Source organism: Rutilus rutilus, assembly GCF_951802725.1.
Source record: "Rutilus rutilus genome assembly, chromosome: 11".
NCBI lineage: Eukaryota > Metazoa > Chordata > Actinopteri > Cypriniformes > Leuciscidae > Rutilus > Rutilus rutilus.
The window spans coordinates 29,400,318-29,427,998 of record NC_140216.1 but is presented as its reverse complement, the minus strand read 5'-3'; the positions used below and the strand labels follow the sequence as shown (position 1 = coordinate 29,427,998).

The 27,681-nt window shown below is 41.0% G+C and overlaps 1 long non-coding RNA gene and 1 gene segment (V, D, J or C); both read right to left on the bottom strand.

The window, feature by feature from the left end:
• Positions 1-1,950, bottom strand: LOC311299411. Its single transcript, XR_014629121.1, has 2 exons — positions 1,619-1,950; positions 1-495 (listed from the first exon to the last, which is right to left on the bottom strand). It is a non-coding gene; the product is annotated as an uncharacterized lncRNA (long non-coding RNA).
• An 11,531-nt stretch (positions 1,951-13,481) lies between these two features.
• On the bottom strand, positions 13,482-15,376 carry LOC311300200 (Ig kappa-b4 chain C region-like). The segment is given in 3 exons: positions 15,230-15,376; positions 14,779-14,874; positions 13,482-14,003 (listed from the first exon to the last, which is right to left on the bottom strand).
• Between the last annotated feature and the right edge of the window lie 12,305 nt (positions 15,377-27,681).

The following is a 27,681-nucleotide window of genomic DNA, read 5'->3' as shown; positions in this document are numbered from 1 at the left end:
TTTGAGTCAAAATGCTTTTATTTGGCAGCAATAAAACAACAAAGCATTGCTGTTACAACAGCTGAGAATATTTGAACATTATACTAACAGAACGAAAGAGTAATTGTTGAGCATTGACTGATTTAGGACAGTCGTTTGAGAGTGTGTGAATGAATGCATGCCGTGTGTTTCACTGGTCAGCATCACACTGCTGTGTGTTCAGGCTCTCGGTCACTGCTTTCTGGGATGTGTGTGTGGCGTCACAGCTGATGGTTGTTGCTCTGCTCCACTCACTCTCAGTGAGACTCAGGCTGCTGCTCCAGCTGTACAGTCCATCCTTCTGCAGAACACTGGGACTCAGATTCACAGCAGAGCTCCTGCTACTGCAATCCACCTTCCAGCTCAGCTTCCAGTCAGAGGGGTATCCCTTACTGCCCAAACACAGCACTGTAGCCTTACCCTGCTGCAGCTCGCCTCTGGAGGGGAGCAGGACCGTGAGGGTGGGAGGAGTGGGAGCTAGAGAGAGAGAGAGAGAGGGGGAGAGAGAGAGAGAGAGAGAGAGAGAAAGAGAGAGGGAGAGAGAGAGAGAGAGAGAGGGAGGGAGAGAGGGAGGGAGAGAGGGAGGGAGGGAGGGAGAGAGAGAGAGAGAGAGAGAGAGAGAGAGAGAGAGAGAGAGAGAGAGAGAGAGTTTCATTCTTCTTAAAAAACAGCTCTATCAGTCTTTCACTTCCCTTTAAGAGATTCAGAGTTAATCAAGCAGATCTGAAGAGCAACAGCCCGTAAAAACACATTTTACTGAATCATATTATTCTGATTTTATTCTAATCTGGAGTAATAACACTATTATATTCAGTACAGTAATATAAGTATAATAATTCAGTACAGTAAAATAAGTATAATTTGTGAAAAACACCAATATGATAATGTATTTAAAATACATTTATTTCATACTAAGAAAACTACAAAGCCATTAACATATATACTGACTTATTGCATGAGACTTATTGATATAAATATTATAATTAAACTTTATTTGGAGCACTTCTCTATTGCACAATGCACATTTCTTAATATTAAGCCTAAAATGTGTTTCACAGTTATTAAGGATGATCTCTGTATGATTATTTAAATGCAAGATATTTAAAGTATACCTATAGTATATTTGCAATAGTTCCACTTTAGCACAATCAAAATAATATATGGATAAATAAAGTGCATTAAGTACAAAACTAGTTGTTCTGATTTAGCAGACGTTAAGTATACCAATTAAGTATAGTACAAGTACAATTGCAGGATATTTATATTATAAATATAAATGTATTTGAAGTATAATTATAATGTTTATTTATATATTATTTTAAATACATTTTATTATATTTATTTTTCACTAGGGAATACACATTCAGAATTATAATCAAGTCTAAAATATAACAATGTGCTATATATTTATATTTTTTAAGTGTCCAGTTATACAGCATATATTTACCGTGCAGTAATAATTAACACCTGAAACAGAAGTTAAATATATTTCTGTATTATCTTAAACATAAATATAGTCAAGAATATTTATTAACAATTATAATGTATTTTTATAAATATATACATATTTATTTTTTGAAACAGAAAGAGATTTACTTACTTCCAACTGAGAGTCGTGTTCCTCCACCGAACGTGTACCACAGTGATACAAACCCAATGAGCGGCTGTACAAAAACCTCCTGCACTAAAACTGACACTGACAGAGTTACACTAACATCAACACTAACACTGACACTGACACTAAAACTGTATCTTAGTTTAGTTTCGCTCAGTCAGCTGAAAAAAGAAAAAAAAATTAATGAATAAAATCTTGCAAAATGTATTTTGATTGTTTTTTGAGGTTTATTCGATGATGCATCTGAAAGTGTTTTGCATATTAACTGAACACTGCGCTTAAAACTCCACTGATGATTATTACACAGCAAAATCCCCAGTGTTAAATTAACACTCCTCAGTGTACATATGTGTCCACACTACAGAGTGTTAAAATTAACACAGAAGCAGTGTTGAAGATAATGAGATAATTAAGTGATTAAGTGATGATTGAGCATTATTGAAGATGCCTGATGTAGAATCATTGAAGGAAATAGAAGCAAGAAGAACAGAAAAAAGAGAAATACAAGAACTACTAACTTCGAGCCATTACACATTATTGCACTTATTATTTTACCAGTTTGACTTTATTTCTGTCATACATCTACACACGTTCTTATTTAGATTTAACAGAAGTTTAGATGGTAATGTTTTATGGAATGTTTCGTTTCAGGTCACCATTATGGTGGCCAGTGTTTGCTTTAGTTGGGGTCTTGACCCTTTCTTTTTTAATATTAGTTTTTCTCTGGTTGCTCCAACTCTGTGTTTATAAAGCACATTTGTTGTGGCAAGAGAAACTATGACCTGGACTGTGTTTCCTGGAAGTTTCATAAGCCTAATTTGATATATGATCAAGTCAGGCTTTAGATGCTTTTGGGAAATGCAGCCCTGGTTATGTTTTGATGATGAAATTACTAGTGACCTGATTCACTGATCTCACCTAGCATTATAAACTGATTATACAAATATTTTATAAAAATTTCAGCAATGCTTTAATAATATTAAGGTTTTAAAAATCACACACAGACATCAATAATCTATTATTGTGCACAAAGTATTTCAAATTTCTGTGCACAAAGTATTTTCAAAATTGTTCATATTGCTGTTGGATCTCAAACTGTAGAATCTCAGGACTACAAAATGAGACATCACGCATATAGTAAAAGATTTAGACTCTGACATCAGTGAATCAGGTCACTACATGCTGATAATGTCATCATCAAAACATATTGAGAGCAAGTCATGTTTTCTCTTGCAGTAACAAATGTGCTTTATAAACACCTGAGGCAGGAGCGTGACGGGGGGAAAAGCATAGAGCGGGCAGCGGGGCCAGACGTGGGCCAGCGCATCCCTGCTCTTGGAGAAAAACTCCGGACAGTGAGCGTTTTCCTGAGACGCAAACAGGTCCTTCGCTCTGCCGAATGTCTTCCACAGCAGTTGGACTGTCTGCGGGTGTAGAGACCATTCTCCTGCCGGAACATTGTTTCTGGACAGTCTGTCTGGTCCCATATTCAGGTGGCCTGGCACATGCGCTGCTCTCAACGAGCGCAGATTGTGCTGGGCCCAGACCAGGAGGCGCTCTGTTAGCCTGTAAAGATTTCGGGACCTGATATCTCCTTGGCGATTTATATAGGCCACCACCGACATGTTGTCCGAACGGACCAAGACGTGGTGTCCTTTTATCTGGGGACAAAAGCACCTCAGCGCGTTGTCGACTGCCATCATCTCCAGGCAGTTGATGTGTAGAAGCTTTTCCCGTTCTGACCACTGGCCGCAGAACGGTCTGCCCTCGAGCAGCGCTCCCCATCCCGAGGTGGAGGCGTCCGTAGACACCACCTTCACACTCGAGGAAGTTCCCAGGCTTACACCTGACCGGTACCAGTTGGTCGCACTCCAAGATTTCAGAGCTGAGACGCATTTCTGATCGACCTTGAGGCGGAAAAGACCGGAGGTCCACGCTCGACGCGGTACTCGCGCTTTTAGCCAGAACTGCAGTGGGCATATGCGAAGCAGACCCAACTGGAGTACTGATGATGCTGAGGCCATGAGACCCAGCATATTCTGAAACTTTCTGAGCGGGACTATAGTGCCGCAGCGGAAGGATTTCGTCATGCGCTGAATATTCAGTCTGCGCTGTGGCGATAGTTGTGCTGTCATAGACAGCGAGTCCAGTTCTGTGCCCAGAAAAGATATTCTCTGACTGGGAGACAGTGAACTCTTCGCCCAATTGACTTTGAGACCTAGATTCTCGAGGTGTTCGAGTAATATGGTCCTGTGTTCTATGAGCTCTGAGTGTGATCGAGCTAGAATCAGCCAATCGTCCAAGTAATTCAAAACTCGCATGCCCCGAAGTTTCAGGGGTGCAAGCGCCGCGTCCATGCACATTGTAAATGTACGGGGTGCTAGGGACAGGCCAAACGGCAGGACTGTGTATTGATATGCCTGGCCCTCGAAGGCGAATCTCAAAAATCGCCTGTGACGTGACGCTATTTGTATTTGGAAATACGCGTCCTTCAGATCTATTGACATAAACCAGTCCCCTTGGCGAATTTGCGTGAGGATTTTCCTGGTTGTGAGCATTCTGAACCGGCGTTTCGACAGCACTCTGTTCAGCTGTCTTAGATCTAGAATGGGTCTGAGACCCCCGTCTTTTTTCGGCACCAGAAAATATCTGCTGTATAGACCCCCTTTGCTCTGAGCTTGAGATAAAGGCTCTATGGCCCCTTTGCTCAACAGTTTCGCTATTTCGGCTCAAAGTAGATGTGCTACTTCCTTTTCTACCGTAGTTTCGATTCGCGCCGCGTAACGGCGGGGACGTCGAGTAAACTGTAGCGAATAGCCTCTTTTTATAATGTTCAGCACCCATTCTGATACCCCGGGAAGTTTTGCCCATGCACTTGCATGAATGAGATCTGGGCTCTGGCCGCGACATGGTGGCGCGCTGATCACAACGGGCAGCCTGCCCGCGCTCGACTCTCCTATGGCGGCTTGCTGAGAGAGAGCGAGCGGGGCAAGGTATGCAGTGTGTAGTGTTTGTGGGCACTGGGTTGTGGGCACATTCACTACATTTAATGCACAATCGACATGAGTCGATTTTATGTGTGCGAGCCCTGTAATGTGGCGGGCTGTGCTTGTGTGTAGGAATGAGCACTGGGCCGTGGGCATTTTTACTACACTCATAACACCATCGGTCATGGCCGGAATACAAGAAAATACACTCTTTATGAGATTTATCTGGGTCGCCGTAAAAACGGCGTTTGTGTGCAGGCAAACGGGCTGTGGTACCGGCTTGTTTTCTGCAAAATACACTGGAACAGTCGCATTTTCTGGAACTGAACGAGCGAGAAGTTTTGGTGGAAGTCTGGCCGCAGCGGGACTTGAACACTGTCGTTTTCCTAGGCGGGCTTGGAAGACTTTGAGGCCTCGGGCTTTATCTCAATCTTAGGCCGGGGCCCACGCGGGGCGGCAGCCAACAGAGCGAGAGCATGGTCTTGGGTCTCGGGTCCCGGGCCTGTCGACGCTGCGAAGTGGCGGCGGGCTGCGGCTGCGGCTGGGAGCTTCGAGCAGACAGCTGTTTTGAGCGGCCTGCTGCAGAGCTGGAGCGCTTAGGCAGAAAATGTTTCATGGCCTGTGACGTTTTCTGCACCTCAGCGAATCTATCCGCAAAATCCTTGACGGACGATCCAAAGAGGCCGGCAGAAGAGATGGGGGAGTCGAGGAACGCGGTGCGCTCTGAGTCCGACATCTCAGAGAGCGTCAGCCTTAGTGGCGCAAAGAGCTAGGTCCGTGGCGCTCCTTAAGTCCGGCACGCTGATAGCTCCCGGTCCTTCCTCATCCAGCTTATGGAGAAGGTCGGCCTGGAAAATCTGCAGGATGGCCATTGAGTGCAACGCAGATGCAGCCTGTCCAGCGGCGGTGTAAGCGCGACTGTGCATGGCTGAAGTCGTGCGGCAAGCTTTTGACGGTAGCGCTATCTTGGCACGCTGTCCAGCGGAGGGCGGGCAAAGATGGGCCGCTACAGCTTCTTCCACAGGAGGAAGAGAATGGTATCCCTTGTCTTTAGCACCGTCCACCACGAAGAATGCTGCTGAGACAGAGGTACGCATTCTGGCTGAGAAGGGGGCGTTCCAAGACTTCGCGACTTCTTCGTGAAGCTCAGGAAGAAAAGGCAGGGTCTTGAAGATGGCGAAACGCGTTCCCTTTGCAGGAAAAATCCATCCAGCCGGTTGTGCACAGGCTCCACGGGTGCCGACCACTCAAGGCTGAGGCTCGCTACGGCCTGCGTGAGCAGACGCATCAGCTCTGCTTTAATGCTGGCCCTTTCCCCAGAAGGCTCGCGAGCAGAGGGGGCGAGATCCACAGAGCTCGACCAGTCCTCACTGCCCGATGCCAGAGCAGCTGTCATCCTCCACAAACGCGGCTTCTTCGTCGTCATCTTTGACGGAAGCGGCGGCAGACGGCGGCCGCTGTCCGGGAGTGAGAGACTCGGGCGAAGCGGGCGGGCGAAGCGGGCGGGCGAAGCTGGCGGGCGAACCGGCGAGCTTTTGCGGGTTGGAGAAGGTTCCAGGACCCGCTGAGCACGGCGCTTTTTACGGCGCGGCACCGCAGCGGGCGGAGGTGCAGTCTCGGTGAAATATGCCAGGCGAGTCCTTAGAGTCACCATGGGCATCAGCTCGCAGTGAGGGCAGCCGCCGTCAGCGAGCGCGAGAGCTGCATGTTCCTCACCCAGGCAGGAAGCGCAGATGACATGGCGGTCCCCGTCACTATATGGGGCTCGACACGAGCCACAGAAGGTGCGAGGCATCTTAAAAAAGACGCTTGGCTCTTTCAGAATGAGAGTGTGAGTCGTAGCGGCGAACACACACTAGCAGAGAAAGGATATAATACGCCGGACAGCGTAGCAGGAACGGCGACTGAAGGCGGCGAGTTGTTGGCCAGCGGCTTCAGATGCAAAGGCTCGTCCCGCAGAAGGCTTTCTCTAACGGCGCGGCTTCTTCCTCTCAGAATCCAGCGATGCGAGAGCTTCGCTGAAGAGATGAAAAATCAGATTCTATCAGCCTGTCGAGCTGTATTTATAGGCCCAAGCCACGCCTGTTTCAGCAGGATGTGGCGCAGTAGGCGCGGAGCGCCCCCATTGGATCTGACGTCACGAGGGGCCTCTCTCGATAGGCCGCTGCAGTTGCCGCAGGGCAGCCAATAGGCGCGCAAGCCATCTTGCCTATGTCTGCATGCTGCCGCAACGTGTTTTACATTATTTCAAAATTAAGGATAATTTTTGGCTTCAATATCTCACGGAAAAGAGATTTTCCCCTAGCGTAAGATATTACGCAGTACGAGAGACCTCTCGTAAGAGAACTAACATATCTCAGGGTTAACCCAATAACTCCCAATAACCTGTCGATATATTTGTATATTTGAAAAATATATATATATATTTTTTTTCTGATTAAATTATTCAATTTAAAACAGAATATATCTAATGGGAATTTTAATTGTGTTTAAAATTAAATGTGAAATGTATAGAAAGTAAAGGAAAATATTTGTCTTCAAAATGGAGCTGACACACCATCAGTTGACTCTTTGTCTCCTATCTAATAATGAACATTTATGTAAGATACAGCAGCAAAAATTCCCAAATGTCCATCCTACTAAAAATTAGTTTTGCATTGTGTATATTCCAAATACTAAATATAAAATATAAAAATATAAGCAATACAATATTACTAATGATATTGATAAATTCATGTACATCATTCAGTTCCTGTAGATTTATGTTTGAATGCATCTCCATCAATTAGTTTTCTTTAACCTCCTCAGTCCCCGTGTCCACATACGTGGACACCACATTTTTGGCTGTGTGCAGCTTAATACTTAATTCTGTGTAACTGGAACTGGTTTTTCACAAACATGGACACTTATACTGCCATCTGGTGGTGTCAGGAGAAAAAAAAATGTAACATAAATAATTTCAAGATGGCGGAGAACAGAGGCGAAATGTCACGCAGCCACATCAGACCAAAACGCCCACAAGGTAAAAAATGTAATAACATTTCATCGTTGATTCTTGTTAAGTTATGCATAATAGTGTTGTATGATTAAAATGGCATGCACATTTGACAAACTTTTGTAACAGGAAAGATTTACTAGGCTGCTAAACTTGATGTCCACATATGTGGACATTGGGACTTAACTTCGATGAAACTGTATAAGAATTTTAGCAAAAAAAATGACAATTTGTAGTTGCACAACTTGCGAGCTTCGTGGCGCGCGTGCACACACACACACACACACACACACACACACACACACACACACACACACACACACTCTCTCTCTTGATCACTCGCGATCGCACACACAGACACTCTCTCTTGCCCATTCACGATCGCGTGCGCGAACATACAAACACTCTCTTGATCACTCGCGATCGCACACACAAACACTCTCTCTTGCCCATTCACGATCGCGTGCGCGCGCACACACACACACACTCTCTTGATCACTCGCGATCGCACACACAGACACTCTCTCTTGCCCATTCACGGTCGCGTGCGCGCGCACACACACACACACACACACACTCTCTTGATCACTCGCGATCGCACACACAGACACTCTCTCTTGCTCATTCACGATCGCGTGCGCACACACACACACACACACACACATTCTTGCTCACTGCGATCGAGCGTGCACACACACACAAATAAAAATAACATTCCTAGTTTGGAGAAGTTGAAGTTTTGGAGTGTTACAAAAAAGAAAGCAAATTTTCAAAAAAAAAATTTTGGGATATGTTTTTTATTTGGATATAAATTTTGTTTTTCCATATCAATGTTCAGAAGTGGTGATCAGTTGACAGCTCCGCCCCTCTCTTCACCGAGTGTCCAAGATATACAGCCAGAGGCCAGATGAAACGTCCACAAAGTCACAAAGTCGATCATCGACCTCCGGCCTAGGGTGTCCTGGTGCCACGTGCACTGATGGACACCCTTATGCTTGAACATGGTGTTCCTTATGGACAAACTGTGACTAGCCCGCTCGGGTTCAGATCAGGGGGGCCATTCCTCCCAATCACGCCCCTCCAGGTGTCACTGTCGCTGCCCACGTGGGCGTTGAAGTCCCCAAGTAGAACGATGGAGTCCCCAGTCAGAGCGCTATCCAGCACCCCTCCAGGGTCCAGGGATCAGGTCGTCGAAGCCCCCGCCTTCGACTGCCGCCCGATCCTCTAAGCACCGGCCCCTTACAGTCCCACCTACGGGTGGTGAGCCCACGGGAGGGCAGCCCCACGTCGCTTCTTCGGGCTGAGCCCGGCTGGACACCATGGGGGAGGCCTGGCCACCAGGCGCTCTCATACGAGCCCCACCCCGGGCCTGGCTCCAGGGTGGGGCCCCGGATAAATTTTCCAACTCACCTGGGCTGAGCTGTGGGTCATGACCGAAAAGACAAGATCCCGGATACAAGTGGCCGAAATGAGCTTTCTCTGCAGGGTGGCTGGGCGATCCCATAGAGATAGGGTGAGAAGCTCGGTCACTCCGGAGGAGCTCAGAGTAGAGCCGCTGCTCCTCCACATCGAGAGGGGCCAGCTGAGGTGGCTCGGGCATCTGTTCCGGATGCCTCCTGGACGCCTTCCTGGGGAGGTGTTCCGGGCACGTCCCACCGGGAGGAGACTCCGGGGAAGACCTAGGACACGCTGGAGAGACTATGTCTCCCGGCTGGCCTGTGAACGCCTCGGTGTCCCCCTGGAAGAGCCGGACGAAATGTCTAGAGAGAGGGAAGTCTGGGCATCTCTGCTTAGACTGCTGCCCCCGCGACCCGGCCCCAGATAAGCGGAAGATGTATGTATGTATGTTCAGAAGTTATACAAGAGTAACAACGAAAAATGTTCAGGCACAGGCTGTAAATAAAAGAGATTTGCACTTTGTTACACAATGGTGTATTGATTTTTTTCTGTGAATTCAGACCCAGTGTCCACATATGTGGACATCATTTTTTTCAAAAAGTGCTTCATGTTCAAAGATAAATTCTGGTTATTATATATATTGGTCCCCTCCTAACCCCAAAAAGCTAGAAGAAATCTAAAATGCACGCCAAACCAAAGCTCGGGTCTGAGGAGGTTAATGAAATATTAAGGTTATTTTATCATTTACAGTTTTTTACAGGACATAATGAAAAGATTATTTTCTAAAAAATCTTCTTTTCAGGTTGACATTTATAATTTGATTAACTGAGTGTAATATTTAATTTCTTATTTCATTCTGCACTTACTTCCAGCACTCAGTTTAGTTCCTCCACTGAAAGTCCACAGTGATTCTCATTCATTCAATGTACAAAAACCTCCAGAATATTTAAAGAGCAATAGAAGTCAGAAATAGAATCCTGCAAAAATGCATGTTTGATTGTTTTATCACATTATGTAAATCCAGGAGGAAACTGAATGTGTGTTTGACAGGAGTCTGTTGAGTGGAGAGTGTTTTGCATGTTTACACTTACAAAACTCCTCATGATTAGTGTGTGTTCAGTCCCGCCAGAGTCACTCACACACCAAACAATAATGGCTCTTCTAATTCTGGCTACACTGACTCTGCTTGCTCACTGACACTGACGAAGGCAAAGAGCCGAAACTTATGTCAACTTTATCTCCTGTCTTTAATAAAAGATTTTTAGAGTGCAGACCTTTCTTGCATTTTTGATTTGATACATAGCTCAGCACCTACATTATAAACAGTTTATTACATTAATAATGTCCTACCATAATACATTATGCTTTTTTATTACATTATGCTTTGTTATTACATTATGAGTTGTTGTCTTTTATTCAGAAAAGATGTGGTCAGAGCCGGATTTACGTCAAATTGTGAATTTGTGACAGGCAAAATACATTTTTGACTACACTCAAAAATACATAAAACATAAGCATTTATATAGTGTTTTAGTAAAGAAAACACTGCTGTACTTTATTTACTCCAGTTCTTTATTTACCCTTGAAAACAAGCAGAGACGGACCAAAATCATTGAGGTTTAGGCACAAACTCTTGACAATACTTTTCATTTGTTAAATATTTGCAAAGCACATGCAGACAACCGTAAAGGGTGACAAATAATGATGTATGAATAAAATGACAAATGACGAAATATGGAGCTTCTGCCCGACAGCAACAATATTATACATTGTATAATAAGTTAATTAGCATTAAAGTGAAATAATAATGAAAAATCGAATTATTGCTCCTTATTGTAATTTAAACCATTTAAATAGTTTAACTCAACTGCACAATAACTCTACACTGCTTAAGCCCGCAGTGTAACAGCAGAACAAGAGTGAAATCAGTTAAATTGATTATTACTTTTATTTATCAGCAACTGAGATCATTAGACTTTTTAAGATGTTCAAGAAAAAAAAAAAGATCTGTCTCTGTTTACCACCTGAAATATGTTTCTTGGCAGTAAGAGCTTCTTGTTCTCAGAAAGGACATTTACATTGAAGACACTTTGCATATGAGCTGCACGCTTCAGTGCACTGGAGGTCTTTATAGATATGTGAGTTTATGGTTTTATGACTGACAGCTCTTCTTCATGATAACAGATCCAAAAGGAAACATGACTTTAATAGCCGTCATTATTTGGACACTCACAACCTGCATATGGAGTAAGTATGTAGAAATTAATATAATTAGATTCAGACCTAAAGCCAGAAATGAAGAAATCAACAAGTCCACAGATGCTCAGATCAAGATTTAGACTTTATTTTATGCATTTTATTCTCTCTCTTCAGGTTCTGTGGGACAAACTCTGACTCAATCTGAAGCTCAAACAGTGGAGCCTGATCAGACTGTCTCTATTCTCTGTAATCATAAACCAGCAGTATATTGTGTTAAACCAAACACCACCCTGTATTGTATGTCCTGGTACCATCAGATTCCTGGAGAAGTTCCTAAACTCCTGATCTATTACACATCAGAGAGAGCTTCAGGTGTTTCTTCTAGATTCAGTGGCAGTGAAAGTGGAAACCACATGGATTTTACTCTGACTATCAGTGGAGTCCAGCCTGAAGATTCAGGAGTTTATTACTGTCAGAGTGGACATGGTATAAAAGGAGACTCGGATAAGCTAGACTGGGTGTTCACACAGTGTAAAAGCATCGTACAAAAACCTCCTTGGCTGAGACTTCTGCAGATGTTGAAGATCATTATTCACCTCACTGACTTTACACACAAACACTCAGAGACACAGACAGTTGATGAACTGTTGATGTTCATAGTCACACACTCATCAACACATTCTATTTTATATATATATAAAAAAAACATCAGAATGTCTCAAACATGAATTACACATGAATTACAAATCATAATAACAATAAAATACACCCAAAATTAATATGAAAGAAAGCTCACCGTGATCAATGCTTATGTAATGAAAATGAAGATTTCACATCAGTCCCTCATGAAATACCATATATTTCACTATAATAACATTATTAGTGGATTGACTGGGAAATTGTTCATATATCATTAATGTATTATATATTCCAGCCTCTTAGTTAAAACTCATATTTTCATAATCATTTTATAGACCTGTTTAGAGGATCAGTGATCTTTTGCACCTTAAATAAATAAATAAATAAATAAATAAATAAATAAATAAATAAATAAATAAATAAATAAATAAATAAATAAATAAATAAATAAATAACAAGCTGTGTGCAGTTCAACTGAATCTTTATTTGCTTTATTCCATAAAAGAAAACCATGTATTCATCCTGACATGCTATAGCTCTAAGACGAGTCCACTTTAGTCTGAATTAGATCCTGAATCCTTTTTTGTCCATTTCTTCCTCTGTTAACAATCACAGTGAGTTTTCCTGTATGATTATTAAGATCAAATATTGAAAAAGTTTATTTTCATGGCATTGCAGTTTAACATTCATGCGAATAATAACATGTAAACTAAAAGAATCAATAGAACTTCATCTATTTGTGTCTATAGATTATACATATCTATAAAGGCCAAATATATTTTTTCTCATGCTGAGCCAGAGGAACTTCACTTCAGTAAAGCACACACTTTGCAGATTTATTCCCTATATTACAGAGGGGTTTGTTCACATATGCCTGATTATATGGGCTACGTCATTTTATTCCTAAAAATATGGTGATTTTTTTTTCCCTGGCTGTTGATATTTTCAGATTTTTGAAATGATAAAAAATGATTTCCAAAATCCCCTCCATACAAACTCTTGACTCTAATATGTCAACAAAATCTGACACACAAACTTTTGAAGCTGCTTTATCCAGTGTTCAGATTTCTGTTCTGGAAATAAATGCAAATTAGTGCATATTTAATTGCCTTGTTTGTATATTTAAACATAACATTTCAGAAACCTAGATAAAAAATGTGTGTGATTCTTCATGTAATCAGTCAACTGGGGAAGTATGATGAAATCTATTAGTTCTTTATTATTTTTTTACCCTATTCATCTCTTGTGCCTTGCCTTAATTTTTTCATTCACCCTGTTTAAATGCATAAATCTTGAGAGTCAGAATTCAGACCCTTTTTCCTACATTTCATGTAAGATTAGTATAAAAGATTTCTTAAATACCTTTTTTTAGAGTTGTTTTAATATATACATTTTTATAAATTAAATGTAGCTAAAATGTTTTATTTCATTAAATATATTATTAAGATGCCATGCTAACATACATATCTTTTTTTACTGTAATCAATATTTTCAATATTAAAATATGATTTTAATATTCATGCTGTTCATCACAATAATCGCAATGGACACAAGTCCCAAAAAAATCAATAAAAAGTGGGATTTCATATTGTAGGTTGTTTTATAATACAGCAAGAAAGTCAACACCATATTTGAGTCAAAATGCTTTTATTTGGCAGCAATAAAACAACAAAGCATTGCTGTTACAACAGCTGAGAATATCTGAACATTATACTAACAGAACGAAAGATTCATTGTTGAGCATTGACTGATTTAGGACAGTCCTATGTGTAAGTTTGTGAATGAATGATTATGTATGCTATCTCTTTGTGTGATGTGTGTGTGTTTCACTGGTCAGCATCACACTGCTGTGTGTTCAGGCTCTCGGTCACTGCTTTCTGGGATGTGTGTGTGGCGTCACAGCTGATGGTTGTTGCTCTGCTCCACTCACTCTCAGTGAGACTCAGGCTGCTGCTCCAGCTGTACAGTCCATCCTTCTGCAGAACACTGGGACTCAGATTCACAGCAGAGCTCCTGCTAATGCCATCCACCTCCCAGCTCAGCTTCCAGTCAGAGGGGAATCCCTTACTGCCCAAACACAGCACTGTAGCCTTACCCTGCTGCAGCTCGCCTCTGGAGGGGGGCAGGACCGTGAGGGTGGGACGAGTGGCGGCTAGAGCGAGAGAGAGAGAGAGAGAGAGAGAGAGAGAGAGAGAGAGAGAGAGGGAGGGAGGGAGAGAGAGAGAGGGAGGGAGAGAGAGAGAGGGAGGGAGGGAGGGAGGGAGAGAGTGAGAGAGAGAGAGAGAGAGAGAGAGAGAGAGAGAGAGAGAGAAAGAAAGAGAGAGAGAGTTTCATTCTTCTTAAAAACAGCTCTATCAGTCTTTCACTTCCCTTTAAGAGATTCAGAGTTAATCAAGCAGATCTGAAGAGCAACAGCCCGTAAAAAACACATTTTACTGAATCATATTATTCTGATTTTAGTCTAAACTGGAGTAAAAACAATTTTTTTGTAAATACCAAGAATACTACAAACCATTAACATATATACTGACAAATTGCATGAGACTTATTATGCAGAACTATTATAATTAAACTTTATTTGGAACACTTCTCTATTGCACAATGCACATTTCTTAAGCCTAAAATGTGTTTCACTAGTATTAAGGATAGTATGATCTCTGTATAATATGATTATTTAAATGCAAGATGTTTAAAGTGTACCTAAAGTATACTTGCAATAGTTCCACTTTAGCACAATCAAATATACTTAAGTAGCTTTAGCTGGAACTCAGCACTGGATAACTAAAGTGTATTATGTATTATCTTAAACTGAAATATAGTCACAAATATTTATTAACCACTATAATATATATATATATATATATATATATATATATATATATATATATATATATATATATATATAAAACAGAAAGAGATTTACTTACTTCCAACTGAGAGTCGTGTTCCTCCACCGAACGTCCACCACAGTGATACAAACCCAATGAGCGGCTGTACAAAAACCTCCTGCACTAAAACTGACACTGACAATAATCAGTTTTCTCTTTTATAAAATAGCAAAATAAATAAATAAAAATTAAATAAAACAAACAGATAAAGCTGCTAAATTAATTTGGATAATTTTCCAAATTTACTAAGAAAAATAATCTTTATTAATACTAATACAAACAGTATCTCTTAAGCATTTAGTTCACTTAAAAATATATATATATTTCAAATTTGTATACAGATTTTTGTATGGCTTTCATTCTATTTTACAATCCAAAGCAGTATCAATGCAGTATGTAATAAAACAACAATAGTAATATCTAAATATGCTACCTGTTCAGATCCACATTTCATTGGTGTATACATCTTTTTATTTTATTCTGCACTTACTTTCAACATTCAGTTTGTTTCCTCCAACAAAAATCCTCTACAATAGTTTATTCTCATTCACTGGAAAAACCTCCAGAATATTGAGTTTTAATTTAACCATGATGTTAAACTCCATAATTAAATATATTACAATGCCTATAGTCATATGAGAGAGAAGATGTTTCAGTTCAGAAAAGGGTTTTTCCACTGTAATGTAATTTTGCATTGGCAGCTCATGCTTCAGTGCTCTGAAGGGTTTACAGTCCTGTGAACGATTTTAACATACAAGATTCTCTTCATCTGGGCATTTCACTTCACACACACATATACATATACATATACATATACATATACATATACTGTATATTATTATTTATTTATTTTTCTCATGCATTATGTGATTTGAATTTGAGTTTTCTTTGTCTCACAGGCTCTTCGGGACAGGTCGTTGTGACTCAACCTGAGTTTAACTCAGTTCAGCTTGCTCAAACAGTCTCTATTGATTGTAAGGTCAACACTGTCATTTATAGACATCCAACTGGATCAATATTCAAAGATTACAACATCTTGTATACATTCAGAAGCCAAAGGAACCCCCTAAACTCATTACACAACGAAATCCTCAAGTGCTCCATCTAGACGAGCGGTGGAGGCAGTTTTCACTCTGGAGGAAACGTCTTGATTTCACTCTGACCATCAGTGATGCCCAGCTTGAAGATGCTGGTAAGTATCTGTAAGATAAGTGACGAATGGGTGTTCATGCTCATGTGTAATATACACGTCTGTATTCACCTGAAGTGACTCTGATTAACTCCAAATAAATCTCAGCTGTTCTTGTAAGATTTTTCTGACATCATCTTAGTTTCACACTAAGAGCCATGAGCCACAAAGAGCTCATGAAGCATCAACAGGAGCTTATTTTTGAAAGGTGCTGGATTGCCAGGCTCTCTGACTCTGCAAGAATTAGCCAATCATCTATATAATGAAGAATGCGAATCCCCTGAAGTCTCAATGGAGCAAGGGCTGCATCCATACATTTCGTGAACGTGCGAGGAGATAAGGCTAGGCCGAAAGGAAGAACCCTATATTGATAAGCTTTTCCCCCAAAAGCAAATCTAAGGAATTTCCTATGATAAGGAATGACGGAAATATGAAAATAAGCATCCTTAAGATCTATCGTCACAAACCAGTCCTCGGATCTAATTTGTTGAATGATATTAGGTATAGTAAGCATCTTGAACTTAAATCTCCTCAGAGATCTGTTCAAAACCCTAAGATCTATTATAGGACGAAGTCCACCATCCTTTTTAGGAACAATGAAGTACCGGCTATAAAAACCGAATTCCCTCTCCCGAACGGGGACAACCTCTATCGCCTCCTTTGCTAAAAGGGAATTAACTTCATCTTCCATCACCTGGCTTTGATCAGCAGGAACCAAAGTGTGCAACACCCCCTGAAAATGAGGTGGTTGAATTTTAAATTGGATCCTATAACCCTTCTTAACTATATCCAGAACCCATTTCGATATATTCGGAAGGCCTTTCCAGGCGTCTAAATAATCTGAAAGCGGGATGAGTCTTTCTGGGCTAGTCTCAGGTGATAAAGCAGATTTTACAGTGACCTGAATAGTGTTGCTTTCGTCAACGAAAATTATGACGAAATATTGTCGTCAACGAACCGTTATCACCTGACGAAAACGAGACGAGACTAGACGTAAATGCATGGTCATGTGACGATGACTAAAATACATGCATAATGCAATATCGTTGACGAATAAAAACGAGACTAAATGTGGTTTAAAAAATAAAAACTATGCTAAAATGTCTCTTCATTTTCGTTGACCAAAACGAGACGAGACGAAATGTTATAACGTCACGACGAATGAGAGAGTTGTGCGTGAACCCATAGCTTTGTCGGCTTTAAATTCTGGATTGCGATCTGGTCACCCGATTATCAGCGAATTTAACAATATATTACTCCATTAGTTATTCTATTAAAATGTCTCATTGATATATTTGACACATTCATAATCATTACTTTTGCCGGTTCTTTGTGAAAGCTGTAGGCCTATGTTATTGGCAGCGTCTCTGGTTACATGAACACGTCGCATCAGCGCCAGAACATGGAGATTTTATTTTAGAGAATATCGCACAACCTATTCAATATTATATAATTAAATAAACTAATCGAATATCCAAAAATCGTGACTGATCCCTGCATGGAATATCTTGTTTCTTTTCCCAAATCTTCACTCACGTCTCACTCACCCATTTTCTAAAGGGATTATAAACGTTTCTTGGTTCGCTTTTAATTAGGCCTATTATATTCGTATTCTTTGTGGTAAAGTAGAAAAACGCTGTAGGACAGATAGCCTACATTTGTACTTGCATGTCAAATTCTTTTTAACACAGTGCTTGTTATATTAGACATAGGGCGCGAGTTTAGCTGTAAAGCGCGTTTCACACGCGCGGGTGATTTTTAGTTTCACTTTCTCTGGCAGCGCAATCTCAAACATAGCCTAAATATCTCGCCCTTGTGGAGGATAAAATGCGCTCTTCAAACCAATTTACATCAAGTAGAAAACACGAAGATAAGAGATCGATATCTTCGTGTTTTCCTGCTCGTGTCCCACATTCCTCTCAAAGCGCAGAGTGTAGTCTATATCACGCGTCTTTGTGTGGAAATATAAAACAAGTTTTTTTTTTTTTTTTTTTTAAATAGCCCTAAATATAGGCCTACTAAATAGCCTAATAAGCCTTGTTTGAAATTCTATATTGACTGGGTTAAATGGAATCGCATTACTAAAAAGAGACTAAAATACAATTTTCATTGACTAAAACTAGACTAAAATGTCATCAGTTTTCGTCGACTAAAACTAGACTAAATGTCATCAGTTTTCGTCGACTAAAACTAGACTAAAATGTCATCAGTTTTCGTCGACTAAAACTTGACTAGACTAAAAAGAGTATGAATGTGACTAAAACTAATAAAAACTAAAATGACAGCCTGACACAAAGACTAGACTAAAACTAAAATTAAAACAGGCCGCCAAAAACAACACTAGACCTGAAGCAGTTTACTGGCAGGACGTAACTGAATCTTTTTCTTCTCTTTTTCAGCAGACCTCAAGAGGGTCGAATGAGACAGGGTTTTTGATAGTGCCGTACATTCGTTAGAAATGGGTGTAACCAGAGTCTGGTTACATCGATTTCCTGAGGGCTCCGTGGAGCGAAGTTTTAAAAATGTCACACGGAGGGGGACACCCTCTGAGGCCTGCGGATCCCGTCATGGCCTCTTGGCCGAAGCCTTCCTGCCCTGAATGACGGTCCTCAGATCCGTCTTCTGAGCCGGGGCTTTCGACGAGCGAGTTTCCTCCAGAGGCAGGCCTTTTGCGGGGGCGTCCGGGAGGCAACACTCTCCTTTTGCTGCTGGACATGTGAGGAGCTAGAGGCGGCACCCTCACGAGACTGCCCCCTGGCGGCAGGCTCGTGAGTCTTGGGATGATGGCGGGGAATCAGCTGTTTGAATGCGGCTGACTGCCTCCTCGTCTCCTGAAACCTCTCGACAACATTATTAACACCGTCGCCGAAGAGGCCGCGAGGAGAGAGGGGGGCATCGAGCAGACAAGCCCTGTCCTTGTCGCCGATACCCGCTAGCGTCAGCCACAGGTGCCTCTCCGTAGCCACCAGTGCTGCCATAGAGCGGCAGATAGCACGAGCCGTCTCCTTGGTGGCACGGAGAGACACGTCTACCGCACGACGAAGTTCTCGAACATCGTCGTAGGAGACTTCCCCACTGTCATCCATTTCTTTTAGCAGGTCAGCCTGGTATGCCTGAAGCAGCCCCATAGTGTGCAGGCAGCTACCAGCCTGACCCGCCGCCATATATGCCTTCCCCACCAAAGCTGATGTTGTACGGCAGGGCTTGGTGGGGAGCGCCGGAGCCTGCAGAGATGACGCCGCATCGGGAGAGAGATGAGAGGCGAAAGTCTCTTCCACCCGCGGCATCCTCCCATAACCCATCTCCCTCGCTCCCATTATCTCAGAATATATGTGTGTATTGGGACCGGAAACACGGGAGGAGAAGGATTTATTCCATGTCCTCGACACCTCGGTGTGGAGGTCATGAAAAAATGGCAGACTACGGCGTGGAGGTTGTGACTGGGTTTGCAGGAAACGTTCATCCAGCTTACTTTTAACAGCCGTTTCCTGCACCTGCGGTGGCCACTCAATATTTAATTTTGCCACCGCTCTGGTCACAACGTCCAGCAGCTCCTCAAAAGCAGGGGAATGGGATGGCGGTGTCACACATTCCTCTGCCTCGACACCCACAATATCTAACTCCTCGGAGCTAGATAAGTGAAGCATCGGGTCCGTTTCGGGGCCGGGAGAAGCCGCAGTGCGGGCTCCCGAACCCTGAGCGGGACGAACGGATTCAGCATTGGAATGTTGAGAAAGATGTCTCAACATCCATTGCTAAATCCTTTTGTGATCCCCATGAATGCAGTCGCCGCGCTGCCTCAGCAGACGCGGGTCCTGATCCACGGGAGCACGTGGTTGACCTGACTCTTTATCGAATAGAGCCAGGCGGGAACGGAGCTTTCTCAGGGGCATTTTCTCACAGTGCTCACAGGCAGCACCCTCAAGTGCTGTCTGAGCATGCTCCATTCCCAAACAAACCACACAAAGAGCATGAGTATCTCCTTCAGATAAAAAACGTGGACAAGGAGATACACATTTTTGAAAGCTCTTTTCCGCCATAATAACTCTTTCCAAAAGACAGACAACACCAAATAGAACAAACAGTAACACAGAGCGCTGCTGAAGAACAGAAGCTGTCATTTCCTTGTTCCTGTGACCCTTATATAGCGTCCGGGTCACCGTCACATGTGACGTCATGACGCACGATGGCGCGCACCAATCCAGATTGGAATAGTTGTATAGTGACTTCAGATAGCGCCTGCCGAAGGCATTCCCCGTAGCGTTTATATTAGACGCAGCGGGAGTTCCCCGTAACGAAGGGGAACACTATTCCTATGGTAAAACATGGTGCAGCCTCAGCTGGGACTGGGGCTTTACTGAAGGTGGAAGGAATCATGAATAGATCCAACTACAGTTCCAGTTGATTTTGGCACCAATTTTTAAAGTGCCCCTATTGTGACATTTTTAAGGTTCCTTTTAGAATAAAAGTCAGTGGGGTCCAAAACAACATTTTTGACATTACTGACTTCCATTTTATTGAGAGAAAAAAACAACAACATGAGACATAAAAAACTAAAAAAAAAAAAAAAGTATAATATATTAATTTATACATAAAAAATTTATTATATTAATATTTTTATATTCTAATATTTTCTTTTGTGTTTCACTGAAAAGTCTTTAGAACTACTTGAAGGTGAGAGAATTATAGATTTTTTTTTTGAGTAAACTAATTTAGGCTAACTCAAAACGTAGTTGTATTTAGGGTGCAAGGGATGACGATCAGCAACCACGATGTGTTCATTAAAATATTTTGAGAATTATCCATATCATGTTAGCTAATCTGTTTAGGAAGATACATGGCCTGTTTGATTATATGGAATTTGCTTTTTTTCTGTCAGATTTCACTCCTGGCTATGAAAATAGTTTGTAAATCATATTTGGAGCCATCAAAAACTTGACTCGGGCCTAGAGTGCCACTGAAACTTGACCCAGGCCTCGTATCCCACCCTGAGCACAATTCAAGAGGATAATTATTAGTTTCCTACACTGACTCCAGGTCGTCTTACTTCGTGAACGTACCTAGCTGTTAGTATAGCCTGAAGCTTAACAACTGCCTTTTCAAATCACTGTGCTGTTCTTGAGCCAATGTTAAACCCCTAAAAGTGACAGGCCAGGCCCGGACTGAGCGCCTGCAGGGATCGGACTTTGCGATCACGTCTCACAGGCGTGTCTGTAATCCTCCGGGGCTGTCACACTCTTTTAAGTATGTGAAGCCTATGGAGAGGTAGTAGATCTAACACTGTATTAAAACACCATCTATTACTATATAAATGTGGTGCGCTCCAAAACAGAATGAAGATGTTGTGCATAAAGTGCAAATTATGCATATTCCCTCTCGACATGTACCAGTGTGAAATATTTGTAGCTTGTATCGTGTTTTCATTTTTGTCACAAATGTCTTTTTATAAAGAGTATATATTACAGTATTAAATTAAGATTGTCTTCTGTTGTCATCTTTTCACTATTGAGAATGTCCAGAATTGTCCAGACTGCACAAATAGCTCTAGATTACATTCGATGATTCGCACATGCAAAAATTCAAGTAGGCTATAGCTACATCATTTGATAGATATGTACTCTATAATGATAGAAACATAACAGTTTTAAAAGTTTGAACACATAAAAGTATATTATTGTTTTTTTATTTTATTTATAACAGTAAGTTCAAGAGAAACCCGTTTTAGGCCTATATGCCTAATTTAACACTATAGCCTACGTCATTGCTTACAGGCTGAATGATTCTGATTGGCTAAGAAATTCATAAACATAGTAATTTTCCACACGTATACAGATAGACAGAAGCATATCTCCATAGATTATGCCGCTGACACTCGGACCCTGAAGTTAGACACGTCGTGACCTTCCAGGTCGCAAATTTGGGTTGCTGGGTGCCAGCATGTCTCGAACAACAACTCAGTCAATCTCCAACAATGCCAGTGGTTCCTTAACCTGTAAGCAAGAATACTAACACACACACACACCCGGCACACATCTTTTCCAAGGTTGGATTTGGCCAGGCTCTAACTATAAACAGGAGTCCCGTCTCAAAACATCAAGTTCTTTCTCTCAGGATAGGACACTTTATCCTAAATGGAAACTATAGGCTTTAACTGACCCCTATGTGTTTTAACATGTTGAAGACCTTTCTCAAACACAAAACCAGTCCCTATTTAATTTCTGGAAGCTGGGATAAATAGGCAAGCAATGTTACTGCATTCAAATATCAAATACTGACATTAATGAATACATGAAAAGAACATTTCAGTAATCACACTGGTAACTTCTATAACAAAGTAAAATCTCCAGAGAAGTCATTCAACTCATTTGATATTTAGAAGGGAAAATATTGATTAATACCTTATTATAATCACTCATTACATATACATTGAAGCAGCAGTGGATTCCAATCCACTCCCTTCACTATGGAAGTTTAATGTTTTGAATGGAATTATGGAAATAAATAAACTTTTCCATGATATACATTTTTTTTGGAAAGGGTCTGTATATACTGTATAATTAATCATCCAATCCAACAGTATATGTAGCCTATTTAAATTTCTATTCCATCCTCCTTCTCCTGTTACATAGTAGGCTATTTCCATAATCCAGACAGATAATTTATTATTATTTTATTTTAAATATGTTACGGAAATATCTGTTTGTTTGTTTGTTATTGTGCTCTGTACAAGCTGAAAACTAACATATCTCAGGGTTCATTATAAAATTCACAAATTCACAGACCTTCCAATAACTTGTCGATCTATATTTGTATATTAAAAAAAAAATATATATATATATATATATATACACTCACCTAAAGGATTATTAGGAACACCATATACTGTGTTTGACCCCCTTTCGCCTTCAGAACTGCCTTAATTCTACGTGGCATTGATTCAACAAGGTGCTGAAAGCATTCTTTAGAAATGTTGGCCCATATTGATAGGATAGCATCTTGCAGTTGATGGAGATTTGTGGGATGCACATCCAGGGCACGAAGCTCCCGTTCCACCACATCCCAAAGATGCTCTATTGGGTTGAGATCTGGTGACTGTGGGGGCCATTTTAGTACAGTGAACTCATTGTCATGTTCAAGAAACCAATTTGAAATGATTCGAGCTTTGTGACATGGTGCATTATCCTGCTGGAAGTAGCCATCAGAGGATGGGTACATGGTGGTCATAAAGGGATGGACATGGTCAGAAACAATGCTCAGGTAGGCCGTGGCATTTAAACGATGCCCAATTGGCACTAAGGGGCCTAAAGTGTGCCAAGAAAACATCCCCCACACCATTACACCACCACCACCAGCCTGCACAGTGGTAACAAGGCATGATGGATCCATGTTCTCATTCTGTTTACGCCAAATTCTGACTCTACCATCTGAATGTCTCAACAGAAATCGAGACTCATCGGACCAGGCAACATTTTTCCAGTCTTCAACTGTCCAATTTTGGTGAGCTCGTGCAAATTGTAGCCTCTTTTTCCTATTTGTAGTGGAGATGAGTGGTACCCGGTGGGGTCTTCTGCTGTTGTAGCCCATCCGCCTCAAGGTTGTGCGTGTTGTGGCTTCACAAATGCTTTGCTGCATACCTCGGTTGTAACGAGTGGTTATTTCAGTCAAAGTTGCTCTTCCATCAGCTTGAATCAGTCGGCCCATTCTCCTCTGACCTCTAGCATCAACAAGGCATTTTCGCCCACAGGACTGCCGCATACTGGATGTTTTTCCCTTTTCACACCATTCTTTGTAAACCCTAGAAATGGTTGTGCATGAAAATCCCAGTAACTGAGCAGATTGTGAAATACTCAGACCGGCCCGTCTGGCACCAACAACCATGCCACGCTCAAAATGGCTTAAATCACCTTTCTATCCCATTCTGACATTCAGTTTGGAGTTCAGGAGATTGTCTTGACCAGGACCACACCCCTAAATGCATTGAAGCAACTGCCATGTGATTGGTTGATTAGATAATTGCATTAAAGAGAAATTGAACAGGTGTTCCTAATAATCCTTTAGGTGAGTGTATATATATATATATATATATATATATATATACAGTATATATATATATATATATATATATATATATATATATATATATTCTGATAAAATTATTCAATTTAAAACAGAATATATCTAATGGGAATTTTAATTGTGTTTTAAATTAAATGTAAAATGTATAGAAAGTAAGGGAAAATATTTGTCTTCAAAATGGAGCTGACACAGCATCAGTTGACTCTTTGTCTCCTATAATAAACATTTCTGTAAGATACAGCAGCAAAATTTCCCAAATGTCCATCCTACTAAAAATTACTTTTGCATTGTGTATAATCAGAATACGAAATATAAAATATAAAAATACAAGAAATATACTATTACTAATGATATTGATAAATACATCATTCAGTTCCTGTAGATTTATGTTTGAATCCATCTCCATCATTTAGTTTTCTTGAATGAAATATTAAGGTCATTTTATCATTTACAGTCTTTTACAGGACATAATGAAAATATTATTTTCAAAAAAAAAAAAAAAAAAAAAAACTGCCTGATTCTTTTCAGGTTGACATTTATAATTTGATTAACTGAGTATTTATTCTATTTCTAATTTCATTCTGCACTTACTTCCAGCACTCAGTTTAGTTCCTCCACTGAAAGTCCACAGTGATTCTCATTCATTCAAAGAACAAAAACCTCCAGAACATTTAAAGAGCAATAGAAGTCAGCAATATCCTGCAAAAATGCATGTTTGATCGTTTTATCACATTATGTAAATCCAGGAGGAAACTGAATGTGTGTTTGACAGGAGTCTGTTGAGTGGAGAGTGTTTTGCATGTTTACACTCACAAAACTCCTCATGATCAGTGTGTGTTCAGTCCCGCCAGAGTCACTCACACACCAATAATGGCTCTTCTAATTCTGGCTACACTGACTCTGCTTGCTCACTGACACTGACGAAGGCAAAGAGCCGAAACTTATGTCAACTTTATCTCCTGTCTTTAATAAAAGATTTTTAGAGTGCAGACCTTTCTTGCATTTTTGATTTGATACATAGCTCAGCACCAACAATTTTTACATTATAAACAGTTTATTACATTAGTAATGTCATTCCATAATACATTATGCTTTTTTATTACATTATGCTTTGTCATTAAATTATGCTTTGTTATTACATTATGAGTTGCTACACGTCTTTTATTCAAAATAGACGTGGTCAGAGCCGGTGTCATGATTCCTGTCTTGTGTTCCCTTTGTCTTGTTTGGACTTTTGTCATTTCCTGTCCTGTGCCATGTTTTGTAGTCCCTTGTAGTTGTTCTTGTTTATTAGGCTCTCCAGGTGTTTCTGATTAGCCACGCCCCCTTGTTATCTTGTTTAGCTTCTTAGTCTCTGTATTTAAACCCTGTGTCTTGTTTCAGTGTTTGTGGGTTCTTGACTTTGTAATGTTCCTGAGTCCTGTTCCTGAGTCCATTCTGCGAGAGTGAGGGCGGAGCGTTGATTTCGCGGCTTTACTTCCTGCTCACTACTGCGCAGGTCTGATCCCGAGATCGCTACTGCGCAGACTCAAGTTCCAATATGTCAGCGCCATATCGGGACACTGGCGGCTTCACTTCTCACCAATGGAAGAGAGCGAAGGGGCGTCGTCCATCTTTTTTTACAGTCTATGGTCTTGACAGTAAGAGGTTCTTGTTCTCAGAAAGGACATTTACATTGAAGACACTTTGCATATGAGCTGCACGCTTCAGTGCACTGGAGGTCTTTATAGATATGTGAGTTTATGGTTTTATGACTGACAGCTCTTCTTCATGATAACAGATCCAAAAGCAAACATGACTTTAATAGCCGTCATTATTTGGACACTCACAACCTGCATATGGAGTAAGTATGTAGAAATGAATATAATTAGATTCAGGCCTAAAGCCAGAAATTAAGAAATCAACAAGTCCTCAGATCGAGATTTAGACTTCATTTTATGCATTTTATTCTCTCTCTTCAGGTTCTGTGGGACAAACTCTGACTCAGTCTGAAGCTCAAACAGTGCAGCCTGATCAGACTGTCTCTATTCTCTGTAATCATAAACCAGCAGTATATTGTGTTAAACCAAACACCACCCTGTATTGTGTCCTGGTACCATCAGATTCCTGGAGAAGTTCCTAAACTCCTGATCTATTACACATCAGAGAGAGCTTCAGGTGTTTCTTCTAGATTCAGCGGCAGTGGAAGTGGAAACCACATGGATTTTACTCTGACTATCAGTGGAGTCCAGCCTGAAGATTCAGGAGTTTATTACTGTCAGAGTAAACATAACAAGGGGGTCTCTGGTACCACAGACTTGGTGTTCACACAGTGTAAAAGCATCATACAAAAACCTCCTTGGCTGAGACTTCTGCAGATCGTTGAAGTTGAAGATCATTATTCACCTCACTGACTTTACACACAAACACTCAGATACACAGAAGACTGGTGAACTGTTGATGTTCATAGTCACACACTCATCAACACATCAGAATGTCTTAAACATGAATTACAAATTATAATAACAATAAAATACATCCAAGATGAATATTAAAGAAAGCTCACCGTGATCAACACTTAATGAAAATGAAGATTTCACGTCCCTCATGAAATACCACTAAACTAAACTAACTAAATAAACAAATAAAGAACAAGCGGTCTGCAATTCACCTGAATCTCTATTGCTTTATTCCATAATAGAAAACAATATTCATCCAGCCATGCTTTAACTAGCTCTATGATGAGTCCACTTTAGTCAGAATTAGATCCTGAATCCTTTTTTTTTTTTTTTTTTTTTTCTCATTGCTTCCTCTGTTAACAATCAAAGTAAGTTCCCTTTCGTTCGGGAACTCCTACGTCTCGTCGTGTTGCCGCGTTGGGTCCCTCAGTGTACTTCAGCACAATAAAGAGAGTACCCAGCAAACACAGAACGTTGGCACAACGTAGCCAACCTTCTAACAACGTTTTAACAACATGGCCAAAAGGTTGCTATAACTACGTTGTGTGGTGAAGTTGTTACAGCGTTGTCACAATGTTGACATTAAACCATCGTTCAGGGCCATTGCTTAAGGTTGTGCCTAGGGTGTCTTGACAACCACTGGACTACATATGTACTCGTCACTGCCCTGAAGCGGGAAAATCAGCCTTTTAAATTCCAACCACCTGTTGTTGGGCTCATTGTGTTCTCATTCATCATCGAGCAAGGTTACGTGAGTATTGCGTTTAGCCTAACAGTTACCTCAGCTATCAAACACAACCTACAGCTTTAATTTCTAATGTGATTAATGAAGCATCGCTCGCACTGTTTAGTTTTTCGTTTGATTTTTCCGCTATTTAGTCTCATTCGTTTCTTTGCTCCTCTAGATTTGTGGATATGTTTCCCCGGTGACACCTGCTCGGCTACTGTCTGCCATACAGACCCGGTTTTGTTCATTAAATGTTCTGATCTGCCTTTGCTTTTCATGTTTTATTTATTATACTTAAAATAAATGTGTATTCGTTTATTTCTTTTTTTTTTCACAAATGTGACTTTTGGAAGTGCAATTTGATTATATGTGTGGCAGGTGGAATATATATAGCTGGGCTTAGACCCAGACAAATAGCAGACTACGCCACGATGGGACTTACACCCAAAGACTTAATGGTTTTTCGCTAACAAGGCACTCAGGTTCGTGAAGGGATCAGCCAGAGACAGTGG